This window comes from Amblyomma mixtum, chromosome 1 (assembly GCF_055824585.1).
Source record: "Amblyomma mixtum isolate Tamu chromosome 1, ASM5582458v1, whole genome shotgun sequence".
In the NCBI taxonomy this organism is placed as follows: domain Eukaryota; kingdom Metazoa; phylum Arthropoda; class Arachnida; order Ixodida; family Ixodidae; genus Amblyomma; species Amblyomma mixtum.
Window position 1 is genome coordinate 201,559,725 of NC_143012.1, and position 26,407 is coordinate 201,586,131.

The following is a 26,407-nucleotide window of genomic DNA, read 5'->3' on the forward strand; positions in this document are numbered from 1 at the left end:
TGTAAAAATGGAGCTGACACCTCTCCACAGGAGGAATTCTGCTTTTTGTAGAGTAGACTTTTTAGTGAACAGCAGAGCTTGGAACATCTCATCTGTGGAAGCGCTTTTTTCCTAATGCTTTGGAAATCCTTTAATACGCCTTCCATATAGGAGGTGAACTCACTGGTTAGTCTTAAGGAAAGTAATAAACAGCGCAAAAAAACAGGGACAGCAGAGAAGACACAAACAACAGGACTAGCCCATACCAACATTTCGATCACTGGTTAGCCACAGTAGCCGAGTGTCATCTGCTTTTGCAGTCTGCCTCTTTTTATCGCTTCCAGTGTATGTTGTGTCACGGATGTCGAATCATTAGAGACTTTTAGCCGAGCGGGTTTGCGGCCAGCGGCGCTGAGCGGCCCAGCGGATACACCAGCGGAGCGTTGAGCGAGAAAAGACTTTTAGCTCGGCGGGTCCGGAACCCGCCCGAGCGGAAAAGATCGGTGCGCTCTGTTGCGCCATCTCGTGGTCAGAATTGGAGCTAGCGTAATATGAATACGCGTCGTGCTTGTTTTTATTATTTTATAACTGCGGAATAAATGTAATTTTCTTTTGTTTTCTCTATATTAGTTTAAAATAGGGGTGTTTTGGATGCAGTAGAGGAATATTTGTGTTAGAAAAAATGTTTGCGACTGCAACGCTACGAAAATGAAGCCAAGTGCTAACCGCCAGGTCAGTTCTTTCGCACGCTTTTTTAGTTGCTTCTGCTCTGCTTATATCCGTTTCCAAGATGCCGAAAAGCATATTGCAAGATCCGCTACTCCTGTCGAGACTTAAATGGTCCGAGATAGAAGATTTGTTGTGCCTGGAAGTGTTTGGACAGACGCGCCGTGACCCACTTTCCGTACGTGGACTTCTCAACATTGACGCGATGGACAGTGGTGTTTTCAGGACCTATTTTCGTTTTGAAAAGGATGAGAACACCCATAACATGTTCCAAGTTCTGCATGCATTTTCTAATTTCCGTGCCGAAGATCAAAAACACAAACACGCGACACGGACCCACACATGTCAAAACTTACCATCCACTGCTCCTAACACGCAACTCTGGGAAGCCACCGCCGCAGAATCGCTGCAGTAAGGAGCCTCTTCCTGCGCCGAATTACTGCTACTTGTTCCCGCGTCAATCGCGGTCCTCTTCATGGAGGTAGTGCAGTTGCTTGCCAGTTGCTGCCTCTTTCTGTTAACAACAATGCCCCCGCTTCGCAGAAATATTCGGGGCTCATAGTTAACAGTGCGGGCATAATCTGACAAATCCTGCAGGATCTGTTCCTTTTCCACGTATTCCTCTTCCGTGCCCGACCTGAATATGGCAAAATACACACGTCTCATAAACAAGTGAACGATAGTGTACAACTGTTTTAGCAGTATACGCAAACAGAAGTTACTTCTTCAAATTCTTCGTATCCTGTTGCCTCCAGTATCCCAGAAGATCAACCCTGTCCTTCACACCACGCAGCTTGAGGTCTCTGTTGATCACTTTCTTCAGGTTCGTGATCACTAATATCATTTAATCTCGTCGCCAAAAGGCCTCGTTGCTGCTACTTCCCGCATAATACAAATGTCTTCATATGGAGTAAAGCATTTGCGAGGCTTCTTGGCTTGCAAACGGGCCTGCGCCGCGGTCGTAATTGACGAAACAGCGTTGCCAGCGGTCGTGCTGGCGGCCGCCATCTTGAATACCCATACACGCCCGCGCACGCTTACGCACGCTCGCGCGCTCCGCTGAGGAAGGCCTCCCAGCGGGGCGCCGTAAACGCGCTCGCCGCCCCAGCGCACTGCGCATGCGCAGTGGCATCCGCGCTCGTCCGCTCCGCTCCGCTGGCCGTAAAAACGCTCAGCTAAAACTCTCTATTGTTTGACTGTCTTCATGAAATGGACTTTGGCACTAGCCTTTCTAAACATGTGAAAGGCAGAGTCTCCTTTTGCATTTTCTTTGAGGTGCTCTATTGCTGCTCTTACCGGGGACAGGAATATTTGCGCAGCCTGCAGCACATTTTTTTTTTCTAGGTTTGTCGGGTGGACGTGCTTCCTGGTTAGGTTGCATGCCAACTTGGCTGGCATCCCCTTCTGGAGCTCGTAAAACTTTCGGTCAAATGCCCCGCAGATGATACCTGAACTGTCTGTCAACTTGTGTTCAGGAAACTGGCTCTGTGTGTTTTTTAGAACATGGCAGGGGTCGAAGCTCAGGAAAATCACTCGATGAGGATCGTGTGGGTTCTTCACTACTGTCAACAGGCAACCATTGCCCATAAGCTTAAACATCATGGTGTTAGCAGAATAATTGTCCGTCACAATGCGCACAACCAAAAAGCCACATGACTCGATGGTGGATATCACTTTTTTAGTCCACATATATATGTCTCTCCCACTTAGCTGCTTAGTAAAGTAGTACAAGCAGGGAATTCTGCAAGAACTGGAGATGCCATGAAGCACAAAGCATAAGACTATTTGTGAGTATTGCTTGCCTTTGAACTGTAAGGCATGTCACTATTAGGTTTGTCTTGGAAACCGAACACTGCATCAGATTTTCTGTCCTAAATGCATTTTGGCTTGATGCTGGCTTTGTCAGTTATTAACATGGCCATATGCTACGTGGTGCTCAGTAGTGAGGCTTCATACGTCAACCTTTCCCTCTCTGCAAACACTCATCCCTGATGACGTTGGGCTGGGTCTCATGTACCATTTAAGAGTGAATTTGGCTAAAAGTGTATGCAGCGGAGACGTCCGAACATGATTGTATACTTTAGGCGAAAGAAAAAGCCACACCATGCATTCTGTTATTACCTCTTTTGGATAGACTGGTCGTTTCTGCCCATAGCTGTTGTGGCGTTGCGTCTGCTCCAATAGCGGACTCGACAGGCAAGTATGAACCAAGTCAAAATTCAGGGTGCAGGCACTCTGGCATCGCAGTCGATGCCGATGCAGAGACGGGTCGAGAAATAGGGAAATTTAGCAGAGATTTATTTACATGGTGATTTCAGATTTCAGTCGACAAAAATGAGCTCTGCGGCTCTTTTTGAAGGGGTTCCTTGTCCCTAGGTCCCTGGTTGGGGAATTGAGTTCAATTAAAAGCGTCCAATCACTGTCGTTTGAGTCACGTGCCCAGTCTTCGGGCACCGCCCACCACGATGTCCCCGGCACACTCTTACCACTTCTGACAAAATGCGGTCCAGGCCATTCTTGAAGCAGTGGTGACGAGCACAGAAGGAGACCCAAGTGGTGGCGAAGGTCAGACACCTGCACTGCACAGCTCACCGTGGGAACGGAATGCTGAATCTTCACTCGTGCATAGGGTTCTGCACAAGGCAAGAGGAGAAGTCGGTTCAGAACCGCGAGTATACAGGCGCCGTTGGTCGCTGTAAACAACCTCTGCCGCATCCGCCGTGAATCACACAGAACACCGCCGTCGCCGCCAACACACGATACCATGCCACTGTGGCCCAAGTAGATGGCCTTGATGAACCTTACCAGGCAGCGGATGGCCATCTCAACGCCGCAGTCTCGATGCACAGAGGAATTCAAATCATAACACTGTCTATCTGATGCAAAAGAAAGGTGTCTTTTTTTGTCCCCTTTTCCGGCATCGCCACCAATTCTCTTGACACTTTGACACCTACGCTGGTAACGTTGAGGATCACGGCAGTACCGTTGAGGCATGGCTAATTGGTCGAACTGTACCCCTGTGTGATTTTTCTTTGTGACACCTTCGTCCTTCTGGCTCTTAAGATTTTGCAGTGTGGAGTCTGCCCTTTGTTCTGCTATCAAGGATGATCGGTCCATCCCTAGCAACCTTTCAGTCTATCAGATGCCGGGGTTATCAGACGCTTATCACAGGCCTCTTTAAGTTCAAGACAATCCTAGTTACTTTCGGGCTTGCCCAGACCTTTTACTTTAGCCATCGTCGCGGGGACCTCTCCTGACGTGTCAGAAGGCTCACCTCCAACTGTGTCAACGCTACTTGACACCTCCAGTGAGGTGGCCTTAGCAGCAATTTTTCGTGCTTTTGAGCAAGTTAGCGCGTAGACAGTCCCTTCCCCGAACACGAGGTCCTTCTGCCGCAGCAGCTGATCTGATTTGTTTGATAACAGATAGGGGTACTGCATCACCAGAATGGCTGACACGGCAGCCTTCGTATGAAGTACACCAAAGGGGCCTTTAATGTATATGTTAGCGACAGGAAGGCACAACCTGTTGGCTTCCTCCGCCTGCTTAATCCAGGCGCACTACCCGGTGAATTGCCCTGGCTCCACATAGGATGGGTGGACTACGTCCATTGTACGAACCTACGTCCGAATCTCGCAGCACACGACACGGCTTTTCGTTCACTACAAGATCTCAGATGTAGGGCCCTAGAAGCTTCAAATTTTCATCGTTGCTGTCCACTGACAAGCAAACAACTTTGGGGCTTTTGCACATCGCCACTACATGTCCCAGCTTTTGGCAGTTGTAGCATACCGGGGCCCGTCTCTTTTTCAAACGCTTTCTTTTGGCACTCTACTGCCTCAGGGGCTTCCTCTTTTACCCCCGCCCCTTTTTCTGAAGATTCTGCACTCCGTGCCTGTTCCTTCTCTTTGAAAAGCTGCCCCTTCCACACAGATGTCTTCCTATTCAGGTATTATTTATTCTTTCTTGGGGCTTTCCTTTCTGTCGAGTGCACTGCGTGAGACGAACTCTTTTCCAGCTCAGCTGCCTTCGAGGCAGTCGTAACGTCTGGCCTGTCTTGCACCCAGTGCCTTATGTCTTTAGGCAACCGACGATAAAACTGCTCGAGGCCGAAACATTTCCTCATTTTCTCACTTTCATCATACGCCTTCACTTCTTTTAGCCATTCCCCTAGGTTCGACATTAGCTTGTATGCGAGGTCTGGGTATGACTCATCCCTCTGCTTCTCGGCGTTGCGAAATTTTTGTCTGAATGCTTCCACTGACATTGTGTACTTTTTCAGTAGACTAGACTTGACTTTGTCATAGTTGTCTGCATCTTCTTTACTCAAGCGGGCAATCACATCAGCAGCCTCACGTGGCAATAAGGTCGGCAAACACTGCGGCCGTGTTGCCCTTGTAAACCCTGCCTTCTCGCACGTGCACTCGAAGTTTACCAAAAATTGACCTATTTCCTCTCCTTCCCTATAAGTCTGCATGAGGTCTTTCATTTTGACCGACTTCAGCTCTCCTGCGCTATATGCTACGCCCTCATCATTTTCGTTTCGAGCCTTTAGCACCTCCAGTTCAAGATGCTTCAGCTAACGCTTGTTCTCTTCAACCATGCGTTTATCATTTCTCTCTTCTGCTTCCTGCTCTGCTTTCTCTCTCTCCGCAATCAGGTCCAGACATTCCGAGAGCTCATCGTTGTCTGCCTCAAGTGCTTCGATAGCCGCGATGACGGCTGGCTTCCTTGTTTGGTCCTGAACATAGAAGAGAGACGGCATAGAAGAGCTTGCCTCACTCCTGAATCTGCCGGAGACTTTCACCGATGTCTCTTTTGCCCAAAATAAGAAGTATCACATTATGACCAATAATATATAGGGTGCATATGTGGCACGCTCATAAGCAAGTCGGTGCAAGTGCAGCGCTGAAACCATTGCAAAAAAGTCTGCAAGCAAGTCCCCCCACCTGCTTACTCACCGTTTCACTGCTCTGCAGTTCCTGCGCTGGCTGGGCACAAATAATGATATTGTCCTCTGATTCCTGCAAAGGAGAGATCAAGCTGAACTACATTTCTTAAAATAAATAGCAATGTCTGCTGAGCATTACCGCAGAGAACCTGGGTTTAATTACAGTTGAAAAAATCAGTGCTATCGGCAGTATAGTGCAACAGTTGCCATTCTTACCGCATTCTCAGGCTGCGCAGAAGAGCTTGTCTCACTGCCAGTGTTGTTGGAGACTTCCACCACTGTCTGTTTTGTTCAAAACGAAAGTTTGACATTATCACCACAAATATATAGCACACAAATATGGCATACTGGTAGGACAATCAATGCAAGTGCACTACTGAAACCATTCGAAAAGGTCTGAAAGTCAGTCCCGACACCTGTTTACTCACTGTTTCGCTGATCTGCAGTTCCTGTGCTGGCTGGGCTGAAACTGTGATTTCATCCTTTGATTCTTGTGAGATCGAGCTGAACTAAGTTCCTTAAAATAGACAGCAATGTTTGCAAGTAAAATCTGTGTAGTTCAATTAGAGTTAAAAAAAAATCAGTGCCATTGATCATATGAGGATATGAGTAGAGGTAACTAACTACATTTCACATTTATTTATAAAGCCTCCTGTTTGGGTTATTGCATAATGAGAACTAAGCCTGATAAATGGGTAAAACAGAATAGGTGTAAACATCTTTGTGGCAGATGTACGCGATATGCAATTTTAAAAAAAGTGGATAGACAGGTGATAGTGCCGATTTCATTTGGAAGGCTGTTCCAGTCCGAAGCCGGGCGGGAAAAGGATCGTGTGGCAAAGTACACTGTAAAGACCCGGACATTTGTAAAAGAATGGCCTCACAGTTAGACTATTCTACTGTTACATCGCTGCCACACTAGGCAGATGGTCATCGAAGTTCCGACCCGATGCGCACAAAGGTGCAAGCCTCCACTGGCTCTGAACGCCGCGGGTCAGTTGTTCTGTTTCACTCCTCAACATAACTTGCTCTAGGACAACGAAAATAACACCTACCATTACTAGGGCGGCATCGCAGAGCATTTCCAATGCGTTTGAGTCCATTCCAGACTGCAAGTGTGTGGTAATGATCTGTCAATTCACAGGACCACGGTGACCTTTGTTGCAAAGAAAGAAATGGACAAACGGCAAGATATGGAGGCCTTACCGTTTGCGGTGGTTCTTGTCTCGGCGAACCGTTCGCTTATTTTCAACACGGCTGATCGAGGAGGACTTTGCATCGAAGCTGGTCCCTCAAAGAGATTCTTCGCTCGCCGAAAACAAAATCATTCTGTTACCACTGCTGCCCTGCTACGACGCGTCTTAACGAACTTTTTTGGGCACAACAGGATCATGTTTAATTATTCGTCGTCTTCCTTCCACAACCTGCATCAAGAGATTGGTAGCACTCAGCGAACTGTTATTGCACTACTCGTTGCACGTCTTACCTTCCTTTGGTAGCCAAGGCGAAGCATGGGTTCCGGGTTTTACTCCGCTCTCTTCCCATCAACAAAATGAAGGGAACATGTGGGAAGACTCTGAAGGAATGAAGTCTTTCCGATTCACAGCACTTATCCAACGCTGCCTCAGATCAGGGTCCGCGGGAAATTGGTGCAACAAAAACATGTTGCACCCGCAGTCTTCTTGAAGAAGGGCGTGTGAGTTCTACAATGCACTTTTCTCGCCGCATTTCTTTTCTTTTGCTTGCTGGTGCATCTGTAAACAGCACAGTGCTGTGCAGAAGAAGTTTTGTACCTTTCCGACATCGAAGGGAGCTGCTATGACCGCGGGAAACGATCACGCACATGCACGCCTGCAGCAAGTTGCACCAGACGAAGCAGTCCAGAGCCAACGGGCAACACTGGGATGCGCGTTACTCTCGATACCAATGAGCTGCTGCTGGCCTTCTGATCCCTGGTTTGAGGCTTGTTTTGGAAGGTGGCGCTCACCACGATAGAAAGGTCTATAGTTCTGTACTACATAGTAGGGTTCTCGAATATCAAAACATGCGGAAAGAGAACTGCAGTGGTCCAACAGACTGTCATTGCCTTCTCGATTAAGATCTGTCGCACACAGCCCAGATCAGCAGTAATACTAATACCATATGACCCTTCAGTTTAATTTGTGAATACCAGAACTACTTCATGGTGCCATAAGCAGTGTATGCAGCGTGGGTTTCAGTTTAAGCTCTAAGGTTGTTTACACATGAAGAGCGTCAAGGAAATCACACTTTACTTTTATTTAGTCAGGTTTTATACTTTGATTTAGTCGGGTTTCATTCATTCTATTAAAGGGTTCCATGCCAAATTAAGGTAGGAAGGCAAACATGAGAAGCAACAAGTTACTGAAACAAAAACTGACACCTAAAGAGCACTCTCAAGAACAGCAATGCCTACCATCTAAATCTGGCGTATGTATGTACAGCATTGAGCAATGCATATATACACCTAAGTTACTGATTGTTGAAGATAGTCTGGACAAGGGAGTGCGCACCTTTTCTTTGCAGTTTCCTCGGTTCATCTCCTTGGCAATATGATGAATTCTGATCTTGAAATGGAGTTGCACAATTTTCTTGGACAAGTTGTAAATACGATTTCAGCAGCGCGAACACGGTTAGGAAAAGACAGAAGGCGGACAGGACAGAGCGCTGTAAATGTGGTTGTAAATGTGTAAAAGAGTTGTAAATGTGGTTGTCTAAGGGGTCATAGTACAACAGGTGAGGTTCAAGTTGTGCGTACCAGGCCCGCTTAATAACTGTGGTTCGAATATCCACTACAAGGTGTTCGCATTGTGCATGCAGCAGCCTTAAGTCTTTGCGCTGAACTTGCAGCGCTCGTAAGTCCCTTTTCAGCAGCCTCACAGATCTGCAGGACGTCCTTGGACGGTGCTATAAGCCCACCATGGCTCTTTGCATGAATGAGGCCGGTCAGCTCACTAGAATGCAGTGCTGCCACACAGACCTCAACTTTGGCAGCTACAAATCCTGCAGTATATGGAACAACAGAGTTTGCTACTGCTGACAGGCACTTGGGAAAATCCACACGGTCACTATAATCGTGCGCGTCGTCCAAAGGCACCAGTACCGCAAATCTTCTCTGTGATGTTACTGCCACTGGAGACTCGACCATATCAGTGGCAACAGGCAGACCGAAAACAGTAACAACATCTTGGGAGCACTTCCCTGTGTTAGATGACTTGACTTTGGTCTGAACAGGAAGACGCTTATATGCAGCTTTAAACTGGCAGGCAGTATGGTTGTTGTTGAAGCCGTCCCTTCCCCGTACACAACCCAAAAAAAGTTTCTTAATGATCTTGAGACATCTTGTGTGTCGGGAGGTATTTGAGCTTTCCTGTCGAAACAAGTCCTTCAAACAAAGCTGCAACGCTCTGCATGCAAATGAGCAGGCCAACAAACCCAGTTTTCTTTTGTCCCTCAGTCATTAGTTTTCCACTGGCATCTTTCAAGTTTCTTGTGTGCTGTTCAGCGTCCTGGAGAAATGACTTTCAAGATGCTGCATTCTCCTTGCGCATTGCAGTCTTATATGAGCGTGCCAGGGGATTTCTTGAGTTTAGTGAAAGAGGCGATCAAAGATGCTTATGAATTTTGCTGTGGCACGTGTACCTTGGAATTGCGGCAGTTTCATCAAAAAAGTCAAGTGCATCAGTGACTGATGAACTCTGAGTTTGAACAGCAAGCCAAACCTTCATCTTCTGCACATGGGAGATAAACTCTCGCGAGTTTGTTTCCGAAGTGGAGCCCTTCTTTGTACTGCAGTGCTTCCAAAGCTTCAATGTAGCATCATTTGACATGTGAACCTTCAAGATCAATGAGGTGACCCTCAGATCCTAGGCAGTTTCGGATCAGTTAGATCATATGACATGCATCAAGCATCATGGCTGAGTTGGGTGCTCAAAACTGGTTCTGAACGTACACGAATGGTAGCTGGGGTCCGCACCGAGGCACCTTGCCATGGTGAAGCTTGAAGCCGCTCCATCAAATGTCAGCGAAACAACTTCTGCTCTTGCTGATGCGACTCTTCACAGACACTCACCAAGTCTGCCCTTTCTAGTTCAAAAAGGGGCTCAGTGAGAATATCCAGGAGGGCCTTCAACCTCATATTCAATGCAATAGCCATAAACATGCAAGCATTGGTTGCCTCTGGGAGGCTGTCATCAGACAGTTCTGTGCCAAAGTCAACGTCGCCAGCTACCTTGTTGCCGACTAGCTGGACATGTTTCTTGATGGACATGTCACCTACCATCAGAGCAGCAAACAGTGGTTTATCCCGGCCTTGCACCACATTTTTTAACAGCACAAATGCTTCAGGTGTGAACCTAGGCCCGCCCTTCACTGCCTTGTACCACTCGTGCAGCGTGCACTGAGCAGGCAAAACATTGTTGAACTTAGCTCTTACATATTCACATGCAGTGAGAGAGTAAAAGTGAAAAATTAATGTGAATGCATGTAGTTCAGGAGTATATTTGTTGCTTGTCTTCTCGATGGCTCTGCCAAAGAGCTGTTGTATGTCAGGAGAAAAGGCGGCTTCAAAAGCCTCAAGGCCTCTCTCTGAGAGGAGCTTCTTCTCCCTCAGCTCCTTGGCCAATTTGCGGGAAGCATTGCACAGCGCTGCCTGTGTTTGTTTTGTCTGGTGCAGCGTCAGTTCAGTTCAGTGCAGAATAACTTTATTGTTTCTACCGGCCCCTTTACCTACTCTTTTTGGCATGACACGCAGACCAAGTAGGGGGTTTAGGTACTACTAGACTAACGCTTAAATTTAAGTGATGCTGCAGCTGCCAGTTGGGTCAGTTCCTTTTGCACCCTAGTCTTGACCTTTTTCCTCAGCTGGTTGACCTGTCCCTCTGCATCTCTGATACCAGTCCTTGCTTGGTGGACTCACTTCAGCTGTAGACTCATGTTCTGCTTCAACTGTAGGTCCTTTGAGCTCCACCGGCTCCTCGCTGATCTCGGGACTCTTCGCAGGCACCGTCCCACACTTTGGGGGGTCACGCTTTCTCTTTCGCTGTAAGAAGGAAAGCGCATGAGTCAGTGAGAGCTTGTGGATTTCAAGCATCTGTTACATACAGAGCCCTGAAGTTATAGCAAAGTAAACATGAAGTGCGATTGCCAAGAGTGATCAAAACTGAAATGAAGGGAAAAAAACACCCAGACAAGAGAGTGCTTGTGTTTTTTCCTTACGCGTGACCCTCTTTGCATTGCGGTACTCACATGGCCATGCAGTGCTGGGGAGCCAGCATCAACAACTTTAGAAACGCTGATCCTGTACCAGTGCATTTTTAAAGTAGCTTAAAAGCGAGTAATCTCCACTGACCGCAGGCAACGTATTACATGAGGCCGGGTTTGTACTCAAAGGCTTCTTTCTCGAAATGTGGTGGGAATGCCGGAAAGATGCTAGGAATGCTTCCAGGTCGCAGTCTGGTTGTTTGCCCGGTCTTGGCAAAGCACTGAGACTCAAAGTGCGTTGAACAAAGATGGTCACCGTCCTTAGGCTCCCCGTCATCCTGCCGTACTGCACGTTCACTGTACTACGCAAACCAGGATCTTTAGGAAACCTATTGCATGGAAACATGATAACATGGCTCAGTATGTGCTTCATTCTAGCAAAATAAAGTGCTTAGCAACTGTTATGTAACGTGCACAGACGAGTTCTTGGACATGCTATATGGTGTCGGGAGTGACCAGGTGCGATCAAATGCACCATCCTGGTGCTGAAGCTTACTAGCGCCTACCTGGAGGACTATGAGAAGGTGGGCTTACCCGAAACCGACTGTTTTGTCCTCGACAGTGTGTTTGAGAAGCTCTGCGAGATCTCTCAGATGGAGGACATTGACCCGACCACGGCGTGGATGGTCAACAATGTCCTCGAGCTTCGTGAGAGGAACTGGGGCCGCTCTTCGTCGTCACCGAGCTCCCCATCGGCTGGCCAGGCGGATGACAGCGTTCCCATTACTTGTGGTCCCGATGGCGTGCCGGTCTCCAGTGAAGAGGAGAGGTTTATCCAAGAGCTCCTTCTCACAGAACAGATGGACCCTAGTACACTGCTCCGCGAATACTAACAAATGAAACGTTTTTCCTGGCACCTTGTCGCGATTCGTACATCCAGATGCGACGCACGACCCCACCATTAACGACTCAGTCGTTTGTTGTCCGTTGAAGAAACGGGGCACTAGCACAACCGCAGCAAAACAGCACGGAGCCACTAAGCTACAAGCCGGACGCTACCTGTTCTGCCTCTTGTCTGCCCCTGACAACGCGGCGACGCGGTGGTGAGCGCCGGCTTGACTTTTAGAGCACGCCACTCCAGAAGTTTTAATATAACCTCCTTGGGGATGGCATAATAAAAAAAAAGAAAGCATGTGCAAGGTGGTGCTGCGCGGCTGCTTCTCCTGTTGCTTCTGTTGCACATGACATCAGCCGAATCGAGTGAAGTCAGAAAGCTACAGCAGGGCCGTTCATGGCACTACGGAAATCAAAGTTGGGGGTGGTTTTGTTACCGGCTAAATTGGCCCTGTTATGAACTTACGGAGCAAATGCAAAACTTTTTATTGACTTCAATGAAGGTGTCTTCGATTTTGCTGCACTTTCTGCACTAGTTCACAGAAGTGCCCTGCCAGTGCAGTGCCAGTTCTTGTGGCACATGTGCACCCTGACCCTAGTGCTCTCTGTGCAGCAGCCAAATGGAGTGCAAAAGTGCAGAAACGTTCGTCCGCTACAGCAGTGTGTTGGTGTTTGTCGTTTGGTTTGGCATACTCTTGAGATTGTTCTAGCTGTGTTGAACGCAATGCATTTGTTCGATGGTGCGTCTCGTGGAGTGGCCATGGAATTTGTTAATTCTAAAAGCGATGAATTTGGCGCCACCCTTTCTATTGTGTTGTGCAAAGTCGTGTGGGTCGACTGTCACCGAGTCAGCGGGTACTTTATTGAGGCAACAAACGAGGTGCCGGGACTTTGAATTCACGAGGTTATTAATTCATGCTATCGCTCGAGACTGCCTTTGACAGTTTGTATGTGTGGTTCAGGCGGTCACTGTTCTATACAAGAAGAGCTGTCTGATAACTTGACTTATTTGAACTCCACAACTCTCGTTCACTGTCGACGGAGTGACTATCAGAAACTGACTGGCAAGTGAAGGCGTGGCCTAACTGGCGACCTCAAAGCTAGTCGCTACTGTAAGCTAGAGGTGCGGATGATGTTGCAGCGAGTCATCACAAATATTGCGATTACCCACGTATTAAAAATAGCAATCTTATTCTGTCTCTTTACAAACGCTTCATCGTGCTTCGTGTAATAATATTTGCACAATCAAGAGAAATGGTGTAAAGCAACGTGCAAGGCTAGACGGAAAGGTGTGCACACACACGCATTATGCTTTCAGCTGTTTGGTGAGGGCATGGCACAGATGCTGCATCTAGCACAGGTAAGGGGAACTAGACTATTCTAATTTACTTTAGCACGAGTATGCTGCCGTCTCAAAGCCGCTGACTACAACAAGCATGGCCGTGGAGCTGTTTGCTGCTTGTCTGCTACAGAACACACCAAGTGCCTTGCACTACTTGCAGGAGAAGAGAACTCACAGGGAGGCTAGTGCAGATGTGCAGAACTCGTGCAGCACGAAGTCAGATCGAGTGCCAAAGTGCAGGTGGCACTAGCTGCTCTGCCAGAGCAAGGAGGTGCAGCCAAAAATCATTGTATGTAGCATTTGTCAGAAGTTTGCACCCTGTTGTTTTATGAGCACTGAACTTTTCATTTTGTTTTCATTTCACTTTGTTACTCTCGGAGCCAGTCAGGCACACAGAGAGGGGAGGGAAGATAAAGGAAAAAAAATAGTGGTTACAGCATGTCAGTATAAACAGCATCCTTTAATTTAACAGGGTCCTTAATGGTGATGACGGAGGAGGGCAGGTGATCCTAGTCTAAGGCAGTTTTTGGGACGGAGTTTATGTACTGGTCACTCCTGCACTGTGGAACATGAACCTTTAGATGGTGATGTCTGCAGGACGTTGAGTACATGGGAGGAGTGAACAGGGATTGCTTTAGGCAATTGTTAGTGTAATATATTTGATGAAAAGTGCACACACGAGAAATGAGTCATCATGTGGAAAGATCTGGAAGATTAAGTGTTCTTTTCATTTGTGAAACACTGGCATGACATGAGTAACTAGACATTATAAATCTTGCAGAGGGATTTTGGATTTATTCAAGTAAAGCAATTGGAGAGTTAGTGTATGGATACAATACTAAAGCAGCGTGTTCAATCTTTGAATGCACTAGTGTTTGTACAGCAGTAGTTTTAAAAGAATAGGGGCCAGGGAAAAGTTACGTCTGATGAAACCGAGCATGCGGTTAGCAACATTAGTGATATATTCAGTTCACACCTTCGAAGACAGATCATCTGTTATTTGGCCACCAAGATAGTTACACTTGTTAACTTGGAGTGAGTGAGGTGTCATTGAGGGAGTTTCAGCTTAGGTGGCAAGTTGACCAGGTCCATGGGTTAAACCCACCATCTGACAGCACTTGGACTCTGCCGCTCTTGTTGGGCCTTATCGCCGGAATTTTGTCGGTCTTCCACAATCTTCTGTACTTGTCTATTGCAAGGCAGAGTCTAGCTTGTGCCCCACAAAGGTTGGTGGTTCCAGTTCTCAGGGAGGTTGCTGTTCGTGATGCCACTGAGTGGAAGTCACAGGCTGGGTTGGTTCCTCCTGGGTGCAGTGCTGATGTCTCGACCCCGTATTGTGCGGTGAACTCTCCATCCATGTACCAGGAAGTCAGCTCTCCAAACCTATATTGAAAGAATCTTGTCTTCTTCTCAAACATGTTCAGTCCCATTAGTTTCAGGTTGTTGTAAAGCTGTTGGGTGTTGACGCTTAGCGTTTGGTCATCCTTGGCTGAGAAGATGGTCATTGAGTCATCGCTGCTTCGGGCAGTTTTGCCCGAAGACTCCTGTTTGGAGTCTCCATGGGACTGCCGCTAGTACCATTGTAGTGCTTGCTGCATTCAGCATCCCCATGAGCATTCCATAAGGGGCCTTGAGGTACCCTCTCTCTATATGTGTCCTTGCTTTACCAAACCACTCTTTAGTTGCAGCATTCTTCATTTTACCTCACTCCTCTGTGTCCAGGTGAAGTGAGCCATTTCAGAGCTGTTGTTAGCCATGTGGCCTCTGCCAAGCCATATTCTTTTGTTTGCCAAGAGGTAGAAGAGAGAGAGAGAGAAAAAACTTTATTGTACCAGGAATTTGGGGCACACCCCAGGGGGCCCGCACGACCCCACTGCACTCAAGTGTTTATGTTCCTGAGGTCCATAACACTGGCAGCCCGGCCGGTGGCGATGGTCTGCACGGCCGGGTCCTCCGAGCGCAGCAGGGTCTCCCAGTCCTCCCAGGTCTTGGGGTTCTCTAGGTCCCGCGGGGGAGGGTCCGCCGGGCAGAGGGAAAGGATGTGGAGGGAAAGGATGTGGAGGGAATAGGCGAAGGGTTCTGGGCATAGGGCGCATGCTGGAGTGGGGAAGGAGGGATGATAGTGGGCTAGGGTAAGGGGTGAGGGAAGAGAGTGTGTCTGTAGTCTGCGCCAGAGCGTAGCGTGTTTGTTATCTAGGGAGGGGTGGGGCGGGGGGTAGAGCTGGCGTGAGGCTCTGTAGGCCTGCGTCAGCTCGCTGAATGAGTGCATGCGCTCCTTCGTGAATCCCCGATCCGAGGGCACCTGAGCCCGGTTTAAAGAACCTCGGGCTAAAAGGTTGGCGGCCTCGTTTCCGGGATTCCCGGAGTGCGCGGGCACCCATATCAGCTCCACTTGGCGGGGCGGGGGTGCATCGGGCGAGTCTAGTATGCCAAAAGCAGGGACATGGACTCGGCTTCGAGCAAAATTTAGAATCGCAGTTTTAGAATCACTTAAAATGTACCGGGCTTCCGTGCGGGTGATAGCAAGTGCAATGGCGGCTTCCTCTGCAGCTTCTGGGGAGGTGTCTGGAGGGAGAGGTAGTGTGAGGAGGGCGGATAAAGAGGAGTCCACCACAGCTGCTGTCGCTTCATCACCCGTGCAGGCGGCGTCCACCCATACGGCGTCCGGCTCGGGGCCGTACGCTCGATGGAGTGCCTTCGCACGGGCTCTGCAGCGCTGCTCATGGTGGGACGGGTGCATATTCCTCGGGAGCGGCCTGATGAGGAGCTCCTGGTGAAGGGGTCGTGGGATGGCGAGGAGGGTTGGGTCGTTGGCCGGTATTCTGATGCCGAGGGAATACCGACCTGTGGAGGTTTGTGTGGGCCTGATGTATTGGGCCTGTCGGTGGGCCTCCACCAGTTCCCCGATCGTGTTGTGGAGGCCCAGGCCTAGTAATCTGTCTGTGGGTGTGTTGAGGGGAAGATGAAGTGCTACCTTGAATGCCTTGCGAATCAAAGCATCCTAAGCATTTATGTCATGTTTGGATAGTTGTAAGTATGGGGTAGTGTACAGCACACGACTGAGGACAAAGGCATGAATGGGGCGACATAGGTCGCGCTCCTTCATGCCTCTGTGATGTCCCGAAACCCTTCGGATGAGGTGCAATATCGCGCCTACAACCTGCTTGAGTTTCTTCAGAGTGGTGGTGTTTTTGCCATCGTTCTGGATGTGCAGGCCCAATACACGGAGGGTGCCAACCTCAGGTACCGGGTCACCATTCAGTTCAATGGCAATGGGGGAGCGGGGACAGCGGTGGTTCTTAGGCCAGATGAGGAAGAGTTCGGACTTCTCTGGGGAGCAAGACAGTCCGATGGTCCGTGCGTAATTTTGGGTGAGGGTGGCTGCTTCCTGCAAGGTTTTCTCTATGCCGCCGTCACTGCCGTGGGTGGTCCACAGGGTGATATTGTCGGCATAAAGAGTGTGGTTCAGGTGGGGAATAGTTGCCAATTTTCGGGTGAGGGGGATGAGGGTAATGTTAAAGAGAAAGGGGGAAAGGACGGACCCTTGAGGGATGCCGATACTCTGAAGCGTGTAGGAGGGGGAAGACAAAGGGCCGAAGTGTATCTCAGCTGTGCGGTCAGTGAGGAATGCTTGAATGTAGGCATACGTGCGCACACCCACATTCAATGGGGATAGGGCAGTCATGATCGCCTGATGTTCAATGCGATCAAAAGCTTTGGAAAGATCCAAAGCTAAGACTGCCTTGGTGTGACCTGGAAGAAGCGGGTCAAAAAGGTCGTGTGTGAGTTGCAGCATGGCGTCCTGTGCAGATAGATGGGGGCGGAATCTCACCATGCTATGCGGGTAAAGATTGTTGTCCGCCATGTGACTTGTGAGTCTCGCTAACACAACATGCTCAAGGAGCTTCCCGAGGCATGAAGTTAGCGAAATTGGGCGAAGGTTTTGGATAGTAAGTGGTTTGTTGGGTTTGGGTATGAATATTACCTTCGCGTGGCGCCACAACTGCGGGAGGCTACCCTCCCTCCAGCACTGGTTGAAGTATTTCGTAATCTGGGTGATTGATCGGTCGTCCAGATTACGGAGCATGGAGTTTGTGATTTGGTCTGCACCAGGTGCGGAGTTGGCGCAGAGAATCAGGAGAGCCGCTCTGACTTCCGTCTCCGTGATGTCGGTGTCAAGTGTGGGATTTTGCTTGTCCTGTGTAGTGGGGTGAAGGTGTGGGGGCGCCTGGAGAGGTGTACATGGTTTGAAGTGTGTCTAGGAGGGTGTTGGGATTGTTAATGTGTTCATGTGTGAGGCGTGTCACGTGGTGTTTTGTCGCTGATTTGGTGTGTGTGGGGTCAATGAGGTATCGGAGGAGTTGCCATGCGCGTTTGCCGGACAGGTTTCCTGCGATTCCGTCACATATCTGTCCCCAGTTGGACCGGCAGAGCTCCTCAGAGTGTTGTTGGATTTGTGTCTGCAGCGCGGGCAGCCGCTTTTTAAGTGCCCTGTTAAGTTTGTTGCCTTTCCAGCATTCCAGGAGGCTGTGATAAGCCTCCCAGAGGTGGGCTAGGCGTGTGTCGAGTGTAGGGTTTTCGGTTGTAGTTTCAATGTGTCGCGTGTTGTGGTGAACGTCATGCGTGAGTGATTGCACCCATGCGTCGATGTCCGCGATGGGAGTGTCTGGGAGGGCAGTGCGTACAGCGCGAAAGGCATCCCAGTTAATGAGTTCGTGTGTCGTATTTGCGTGACGGGGTGGTTTGTATGGGACAGTGATTTGTATAATGTAATGATCACTGCCCAGTGTATGTTGTGTTCTGTTCCAGGTAACGCCGCGGATGTAGCGGCTCAGCGTCAGGTCCGGACTGGTGTCCATGCTGACACTGTTGCCGATCCGCGTAGGCGTCTGACACGTGTTGTGCACAGTGAGTTGGAGGTTCTGCAGGAGCAGCCTGAGCCTGCGACCTCGATGTGTCGTGGTTGTGTATCCCCAGTCAGTATGCTGACTGTTGAAGTCCCCACCGATGAGCAGGGGATGTTTCCCTGCTAGATGATGTAGGTCTCGCAGAAGTGATTCTAGCGAGGCCATCGGCTGGGAGGGGGGGTGGTATATGTTTGCTATAAATACAGAAGGAAGTGAATGTGTGTGATGTATAAGTTCCGTGATCACGCAGGGCGTCTCAGACGTGATGTGATGAGTTTTGTAGGTGAGGCTGCGGTGGATGAGTGTGGACGCCCTGGGTGTGTTAGTGGTATCTGAATGTGTAGATGTGTAGCTGGGGAGGGTTGCCCGGTGTGCAGTCTCCTGTAGAAGTAGTATGTGGGGCATGGGTGTGATGGTGGGAAGAAGAAGCTGCAGAGGGGCGCGCTTTGCCCGGAAGCCGCGGCAGTTCCAGGTTAAAATGGGGAGATAATTAGTGTTCCCCCCCGCCATATTGGATGTTGGGGGGATTGAGGATGCTAGTAAGACGTGTGTCAATTGGTATGTGTTGTTCAGGAAAGGTGGCTTGTGCTTGCGGAGGTAGGATAGGGGTAGTGGAAGGTGTTTGAAGCTGGGTGAAGCGATGGGTAAGATTATTTTCCAAGAGTTTCATCATCTTGGTAAGCATAGCGTCCATGCGCTGCTCAAGTTTTTCGGTGAGGGTGGCGACAAGGTGATTGAACTTGGCCTCGAGGCGGGCGTCTAGCTCTTTGAGTTTGTTGTCAAATTTGGCTTCTAGGGCTACTAATTTAGCGTCTATTTCTGAGGGTATGGGAGGGGCTGTGGCGTCTGAGGTGCGCTGCTTCTTTGCGGGAGGGGTGCTCGAAGTGTCTGTGGATGATGAGCTCGAATTAATGACAGGGGGGGCGGGTTGAGGGGGCATGGTGGGGGAGGGGGTGATTAGAAGGGAGGATAACGGCTTACCTCGTCACGCAAGGCCTTGAGTTCCTGGTCTCTCGGATCTGCCTGGGAGGACTGGGGTGGTGGGAGTTGACGGATGGTTTTGTTAGAAACGCGGTCTGCCCAGGTGAGACGCGAGGCGTTCTTGCTGCTATGCTGCCGGGTTGTGGAAGGCGACCGGGAAGCTGTCGAGCGGCTTCCGCTGGCTGTTCTTGGTTGATCGCAGCGGGAAAGCCGCGATGTATCCGGAGGAGGGAGAGCGTTCCTCGTGGACGCAAGTTTGCGGCCCCGTGCCTTGCAGTTCCCGGTGCCGGTCATATGAGGGCCTCCGCAGAGAATGCAGCTGGGGGTGCATGAGGGCACTTCTTCTTTGGGATGGGACTGACCGCAGCGGGGGCACTTATGCGATCTTGGCTGGACACATACATCCGCCCGGTGGCCTGGGACGTGGCAGTTCGTGCAGGCGTCTATATGCCCTCGGTACGGTGTACATCTGTGGAGGGCTCCTCCATAGAGAACGGCGCGCGGGACAGGTCCAGCCCGGAAAGTTATTAGGATGGAACGCGTGGAGCCCATTCGGCGGGCGTCCACGATGAGGGCGTCTGGGTTGCTGATAATCAGGTCTTGTAGGATCTCTGTCGGGGTCTCATTCCAGTACGCATTAGAGATGACTCCGCGTACTGCTCCGTCTAGCGGTGCTATGTAAGGTGCGATGGTGAATACCTTGCCCTGGATTGTGATGGTGGTTACTCGAACCAGAGCGAGCGCGTCATCTTTTAGGGGCGTGCTTACGGTGCAGGTATTGTTGACTGGGTGTACCCTGATTTGGGTACGCGCTGGTTCGTGAAGCTGGGACGCCGCTTGGAGGATGGCTTCCCGTAGTGGTCTGGGTGGAAGCAGGTCCAGCTGCAGCCCGCCTCTTGATCTAAAAACGACCTTGTAGTCCACAGCAGGAAGCGGGGGCTGCTGCCGCGAACGCTGCGCAGCTGAGCACGTTGCTTTCATGTGCGCTGACTTGTTAGGGCATGCAGGCTTGGGGGTACCTGGTAGCAGAGGCTGCGGCCTCCTGGCTTTGGGTTGCTGAACGAACTTCCTTGGCGCGGGCAGCCACGCCAAGGATGTGATTCCAGTCCCTTGGGTCATAGTCGCGGGGGTTGAGAACTTCTCCCTGCACCTGCACCTCCATGCTGGCGTTGGTGGCGGAAGCGTCTGTCGCAAGAGGCCTAACTCCCAGCGGAGCGAGGCCTAGCTCAGGCGAAGAGGTCACAGAGAGGAAAGGGCCGTCGGTGCCCGAAAAATGGCGTAGTCGGGCCAAAAACTGATAGCATGCGGCGCTCACCTTCACAGATCAGTGGGTGGTGAAATCTGGGCCGATGAAGCTGGCGATGGTGAATTCCGTCATTTTTGTGTGGAGCTGATGTGGGGTGCGTCCATACTCCACGGCCCCCTAGCGGGAAGTCCAAGAGGTAGAACATGTGCCTCAATATTGTTTTCAGTGTTGACAGTTCTTGTGGGAGAGTGGGTAGGTTCAGTCTTTTGCGGACTTCGTTGCTGGTGATTATGTCATGAAAGAGGGCAAAGCACTCTGATGCCAGACATTCGTTGTACTTCGTCATGCTCTCAGTAGCCTGAAGTGTCTTTGCCTCTTCTCTTCTGAAGTTTCTTAGAGCGTTTAACACCTGCAAAATTGCTTTTCTTTTCAACCCCTCCCACTCCGGTCCGCTGCCTTCTAGAGTTTGACTTATCAGCAAGTGGAGCTTTTCCACAATGTAGTGATGTGACCAGCGAACCACGTTGGCAGAGGCTATGGCTCGTCTTTTCAGCTTCCCTCTTTCTTTACTCTTTAGGTATGCACAGAAACTAGTGGCTCTCTCAGACACGCCTTGGTACAGTTTTGCACTCTCAAGTTTCACTACTTTGACAATAGTTTTTGTTGTTATGACCTTGATTACCATCCCTGTGGTCCTGCACCTCTTTTTTTCTGTGGTGGTTTTCATCTCTCTCGTCTTCACGGTGAGCTCATCCAGGCTTAGCAATCCTAGTAATGTCGGTCGACTGACTGTAGCCTTGTTCGGAGTCAGAAAGTTTGTCTCTCGGTAAGCTTGCATGCTGGGGACGCTTCTTTGTTTAATGGGGTCCCATGTCTGCCGACCTTTGGTGAGGACGTCACTATTGGTTGTTATGTGCTCCCATGTGCCTTTCAGAGCTTCATCGATCAAGAGGTGGTTGGCCCTGAGGAAGTCTTCAAGCATCTTGCATGCTCTGGGACTGAAGTTGCTGGTAATGACATCCAGTGGGTAGTCTGTTTGCCGGCCACATTTGAGTGAGCCTTTCTGATAGTCCCGCACTGGGAAGACGATTGAGCCGTCGCGGTGGCTTAGTGGTTATGGCACTCGGCAGCTGACCCGAAAGATGTGGGTTCGATCCCAGCCGCGGTGGTCGAATTTAGATGGATGCGAAATTCTAGAGGCCCGTGTACTGTGCGATGTCAGTGCACGTTAAAGAACCCCAGGTGGTCAAATTTTCCAGAGCCCTTCACTACGGCGTCCCTCATAGCCTGAGTCGCTTTGGGACATCTAAACTAAACGAAGGCGATTGTTCGCTAGGCTCCTTAGTACAAATTCTGCAACTTTATCCGCTTTGACTCCAGTTGCCAGGGGCGCAACACGTACGTATTGATAAAGAGGAGCTAGGTTTTTGAGACGAATGTTTGTTTAGTCATGCATGTAATTCTCATCACTTTACATTTGTAATGTTTAGTTCCACAAGCTAGGTGTTGCATCAAGTTCCAATATTTTTTAGGTAATTTTGAAGAGCACTTGCATCCCCTGAGTTAGTAACTTCTCTGTATAAAACGTAATCATCATGGGAAAGTCATACTTTGGAAGTAACCAAGGATGGAAGATCGTTATTACAGATTAGGAAAGGGAGAGGTCCTAGTGCTGGTCCTTGTGGAATGCCAGATGTTACAGGGGAAATGGCAGAGTTATGATCATTAGCAGTTACATATTGGTACTGATTATTTAAGAAACGCTCAACTCATTTTAGGATAGTACTATCAGTATTCAGTTTACTGAGCTTATTGATTCGTCGTTGGCCTCCCTGGCATCATACGTGCCGAAGGAAACTTGTGCTGGACTGGCACATTCGACGCAGATGTCCTCGTTTGCCACACCGGTGGCACACCGTGTGAAGGTGTTTGCATTCCCCCTCGGTGTGCGACTCGCCACCACACCTTCCACATGTATCGCGCTTCTCCAGCCTTGGGTGTGGCTTCGATGAACGGCTCTTTTGACGGGCAAAATGTACCTCTCCTGGCTCTGCAGAGTGCATGCTTTTGGCGTTCTGGGCGGCTTTCTGTGCCGAGACAGCAAAGTCTTCCGCCTCTTCTAGTGTAAGCTTCCGTTGAGTCGGTAAATGTCGCCGGACGTCTTCATCTTGCACACCGCACACAATTCTGTCCCATAGCATTCGCTCCAGTGACATTCCGAAGTTGCACTTCTCCGCCAACCGTCTAATTTCCGCAGTGAAGTCATGGGCAGATTCCCCGTCTTTTTGCGAGCGCATGAAGAAAGCATAACTTGCAGCGATCTCGTTAACTTGTGGAGCGTAGTGGTCTTCCAAATACCGGACGACTTCTTCGTAACTCAGCTCATTCACTTTTTTCGGATGACACCGCCACTGCACCACTCGCACCGCACTGTCTGTGAGCGAAGCTATGAGCAGCGCTCGCTTCTTCGCTGGTTCCGCGATGCTATGGGCTTCAAAGTAAGCCTCTAGCCGAACACATCTGTGAATTCCGGTGGCCGCCCGGCACTCATTCTTGCGCACGTAAGTTCGCCGCACGCTATCTCATCGCCACTGTTGTATAGCATCACGCAGGAATGACACAACAAGAACGAACAATTTATTCAGGCAGCTCCTTTATAGCCCGCCGGTGACGTTGTGATCATGTGGTGATGACAAGGTTTGCCGACGACGAAAGTACCACATTTATTCAAATCTAGGCTGATAGTTCTCTTAAAGATACGAGATATGAAACTCTTAAGTTGGCTTAGATTCGGGGATTTTGTCTTTGTTGTTATAAAATATGACAGCAACGCATAAAAACGAAAAAATGTAGCGCGCAAGTGGCATCCCTGTGCAACTCCATCAGAAGACAGCACTGTAGCCGTTGCTATCCGTAGAACATGCTGATAAAAGCACGCACGAGCATTGGCTGCATTTTTGACCTTGTTTTCTCTTCTTGCGGTGGTGTGGGCACATTCCGCGGCAGTGGAAGTTTTCACATGTGGTTTTTCACCGAATTATGACACCAAGCCGATGGTGTCGTTATAGGGCTGCCTTCAAGAAAAAGAGAAAAGTGGTAGAGGAAAGGCAGGGAGGTTAACCAGAAGAATGTTTTGGTCGGCTACACTGCACTGGTGGAGAGGGATGAGGGGGGCTAAAGGGAAAGGTTGTACACGCTGCAGAGCACTCTTCAAACCTGCAAGCTGGTCATGATTTCAGAGTAGGCGAAAAGAATTTTCAGCATTTGAGGGGCAGCGTCAACTTTTGGTTTGCACCGCAACAGTGAGGGCCTTCAAGGGCCTGAAGAAAGGCCACCATCCTGAAGTGGATTCAGAACTGGCAGAGTTTCTGAAATCGCAGAGGTCAGCGGCACTTCCAGTGACCACAGAAGTGTTACCGGCCAAAGTGAGAGAGATGGCAGGAAAACCAGGCATTCCATGTGACCTATAAAACACGTGAGCTAACTCCAACAGGCAGCGTCAGGGGCGCGTAGCTAGGAGTTGCTGGTAGCTGCATCGCTGCAGCCTGGGATGACATCCAGCAAAGTTTGGTTGTGTGCTTGTTCTGAAACTGCAGCATTTCCAGTGCACTTGATGACACAGAAGATTGTGTACTATACAAGGAAGACAGTAGTAAGGAGGTCAGTGATGAAGGCGACGAGTGAGCGGGAGCAGGTTCGTGGAAATAGATGCTGTTTGCGTGTTGTCCCTGCTGTCACTCTCAACTGTTTTTCTAGCACAGCTCTTGAGCACCTGTTCATGGGCTAAGCTGCGTTGCCGTCGTTGGCATAGGTGTAACCGAATGAACGAAAGTACCGTCACTCACTCATAGGTGGCGCCAGAATGGTGCGCGTCATATGTGCCTTCATTGATCACCACTGCATCAGCAGAAGTAGGGTGGAAAAGTGAGGGGAGATCTTTCTGTGGCGTCACACACCCACGTACACCCATGCCGCTTCCTCCTCGCAGTAGTCTCGCCACGCTCCACTCCGTTGGCGGGTAGTGCTGTGAAATGTGCTGCATACAATAGATAGTCTGTGTTGACCACGACAGTCACAGCAGTGTCTCCTAGTACAAAAGGATTTGCCGGGCTAGTTGGGACGCCAGGGACGCCAGGGTTAGGACGCCAGGGAGACACATTTTATTTATTTATTTATTTTATTTAAATACCCTAAGGGCCCGGGTGGGCATTACATAGGGGGGGACAGCAAATAACACAACTACTCAAGCTTCACTTCATGCATAATACAGATAGAGAACAAAAGAACTAGGTGTTAATTATCAAATTCGGTTTTTTTTATACATCGTGGGCATGGTGCACTGGGCAATAAACAAAAATAATATGTACATGCATACGACAAAGCAGTGGTACAAGGCGACAAGTTCAAACAGACGACAATGCTGCGCCTGATTCAAGAAATGTTAGTAGCGCTGAACGGAAAGATGATGGTTCAGTGATAGCTACAATGCTAGCAGGTAAACCATTCCGCTCCCTTATAGCCAAGACTAACGGGGAATTTTGATATTTCTTTGTGCGGGCGAATATTGTTTGAATTTTATGCGCATGGTCGGTTCGAGATGATATGTGATGTGCTGCTGTGATGTGCCTCCGAGCAAAAGATGAATGGTTGTAGTAGAGGGAGTGGAACGATAGGCGAAAGAATTTGCGTTGTATGTTGAGGTCCAGAAGATTTAGAGACTGTTTTATTGCAGTAACGCTCTGAAATGGAGAGTACGACCGTAAAATAAAGCGTGCTGCCTTATTTTGCACTGATTCTATAGATCTAGATAAGTTTTCTTGGTGGGGATGCCATACTACCGAACAATATTCCAATGATGCCCGAACTAGAGATATGTAAGCCAGCAGTTTGGTGTCAGGGTTAGCTAGAGATAAACGACGTTTAAGCAGGCCTAATTTTTTCAAAGATTTGCTAGTAATATACTCTATGTGGCTATGCCAATTTAGGTCCGGGGAAAGAACAACGCCTAAATATTTGAAAGTTGATGAGCGCGCAATGACGCTATTAATTATGCTGTAATTGTTTACTGGTGTTTTAGAGAGTGCAGAGAAAGTCATCTGTTTGGTTTTATCGGTGTTTATTTCCATCTGCCAAACACTGCACCAAGTACGTAACCTATCTAGATCTGTTTGCAAGACAACAACGTCGTTAGGATTAGCTATTTCCCTATAAATGATACAGTCGTCAGCGAAAAGACGTATGGAGGAGCTAATGTCTGAAGCGATGTCATTAATATAAATTAAAAACAGAAGTGGACCTAAGACGGATCCTTGAGGTACACCTGATTTAACATTTTTAGTTTCAGATACGATGTTATTAGTAGATACGGATTGCTGCCTGTTAAAAATTCTTCAATCCACTTTGTAGTATCATGATCAAGCTGCAAGTTGTGCACCTTTTTGATAAGGCGACTGTGAGCTACCCGATCAAAGGCTTTTGAAAAGTCAATAAAAATTGCGTCAGTGTACAAGGCGCTATGAATTCTAGAATGTAGATCCGTGACTAATTCAAATAATTGGGTTTGACATGAATGCCGGTACCGAAAACCATGCTGATTTTCAAGTAGCAGGTCATTTGCATTAAGGTGTTTCATGATGTGGGTAAATATTATATGTTCCAGTAGCTTGCAGCACACTGAAGTAAGAGAAATTGGTCGGTAGTTGTTGGGATTTGTAATATCTCCAGACTTAAATATTGGTATAATGAGTACAGTTCGCCAATCGTCTGGAACACAGCTACTGTTCAAAGACTGCTGGAATAAAAGTTATAACAATAATGCCGACACATGAGAAGTTAGCTTTAGAAGTTTTGTGCCTATGCCATCAGGACCAGGGCTAGAATTTAATGGAAGCCTATCAATCGCCCGAAGAACCCCATTTGTTGTGATAGTGATAGGATTAGAATGATAAGCAATGCATGGAAAGGGAAGCTGAAAGTGCTCGGAAATAGGTGCCTCGTCTGTAAATACTTGGCTGAAATGACTGTTTAGATGTTCCGCACTTGCTTCTACGGGGACCAAATTTCCATTTACTTCCTTTAGTGTTATTAACTCGCTTGAATCTTTAGGATTGACAACACGCCAGAATTTTTTCGGGTTTGTTTTTAACAGGTTCGAAAGCGTA

At 48.9% G+C, this 26,407-nt stretch overlaps 1 long non-coding RNA gene and 1 pseudogene across 1 annotated transcript in view; one reads left to right on the top strand and one right to left on the bottom strand.

Moving 5' to 3' along the window:
• The window catches only part of LOC149370548 (uncharacterized), a 191,759-nt gene that overhangs the window by 60,974 nt on the left and 104,378 nt on the right, over positions 1 to 26,407 (top strand). The gene's annotated exons all lie outside the window — the stretch shown is intronic.
• On the bottom strand, positions 797 to 10,987 carry LOC149370553 (uncharacterized; annotated as a pseudogene).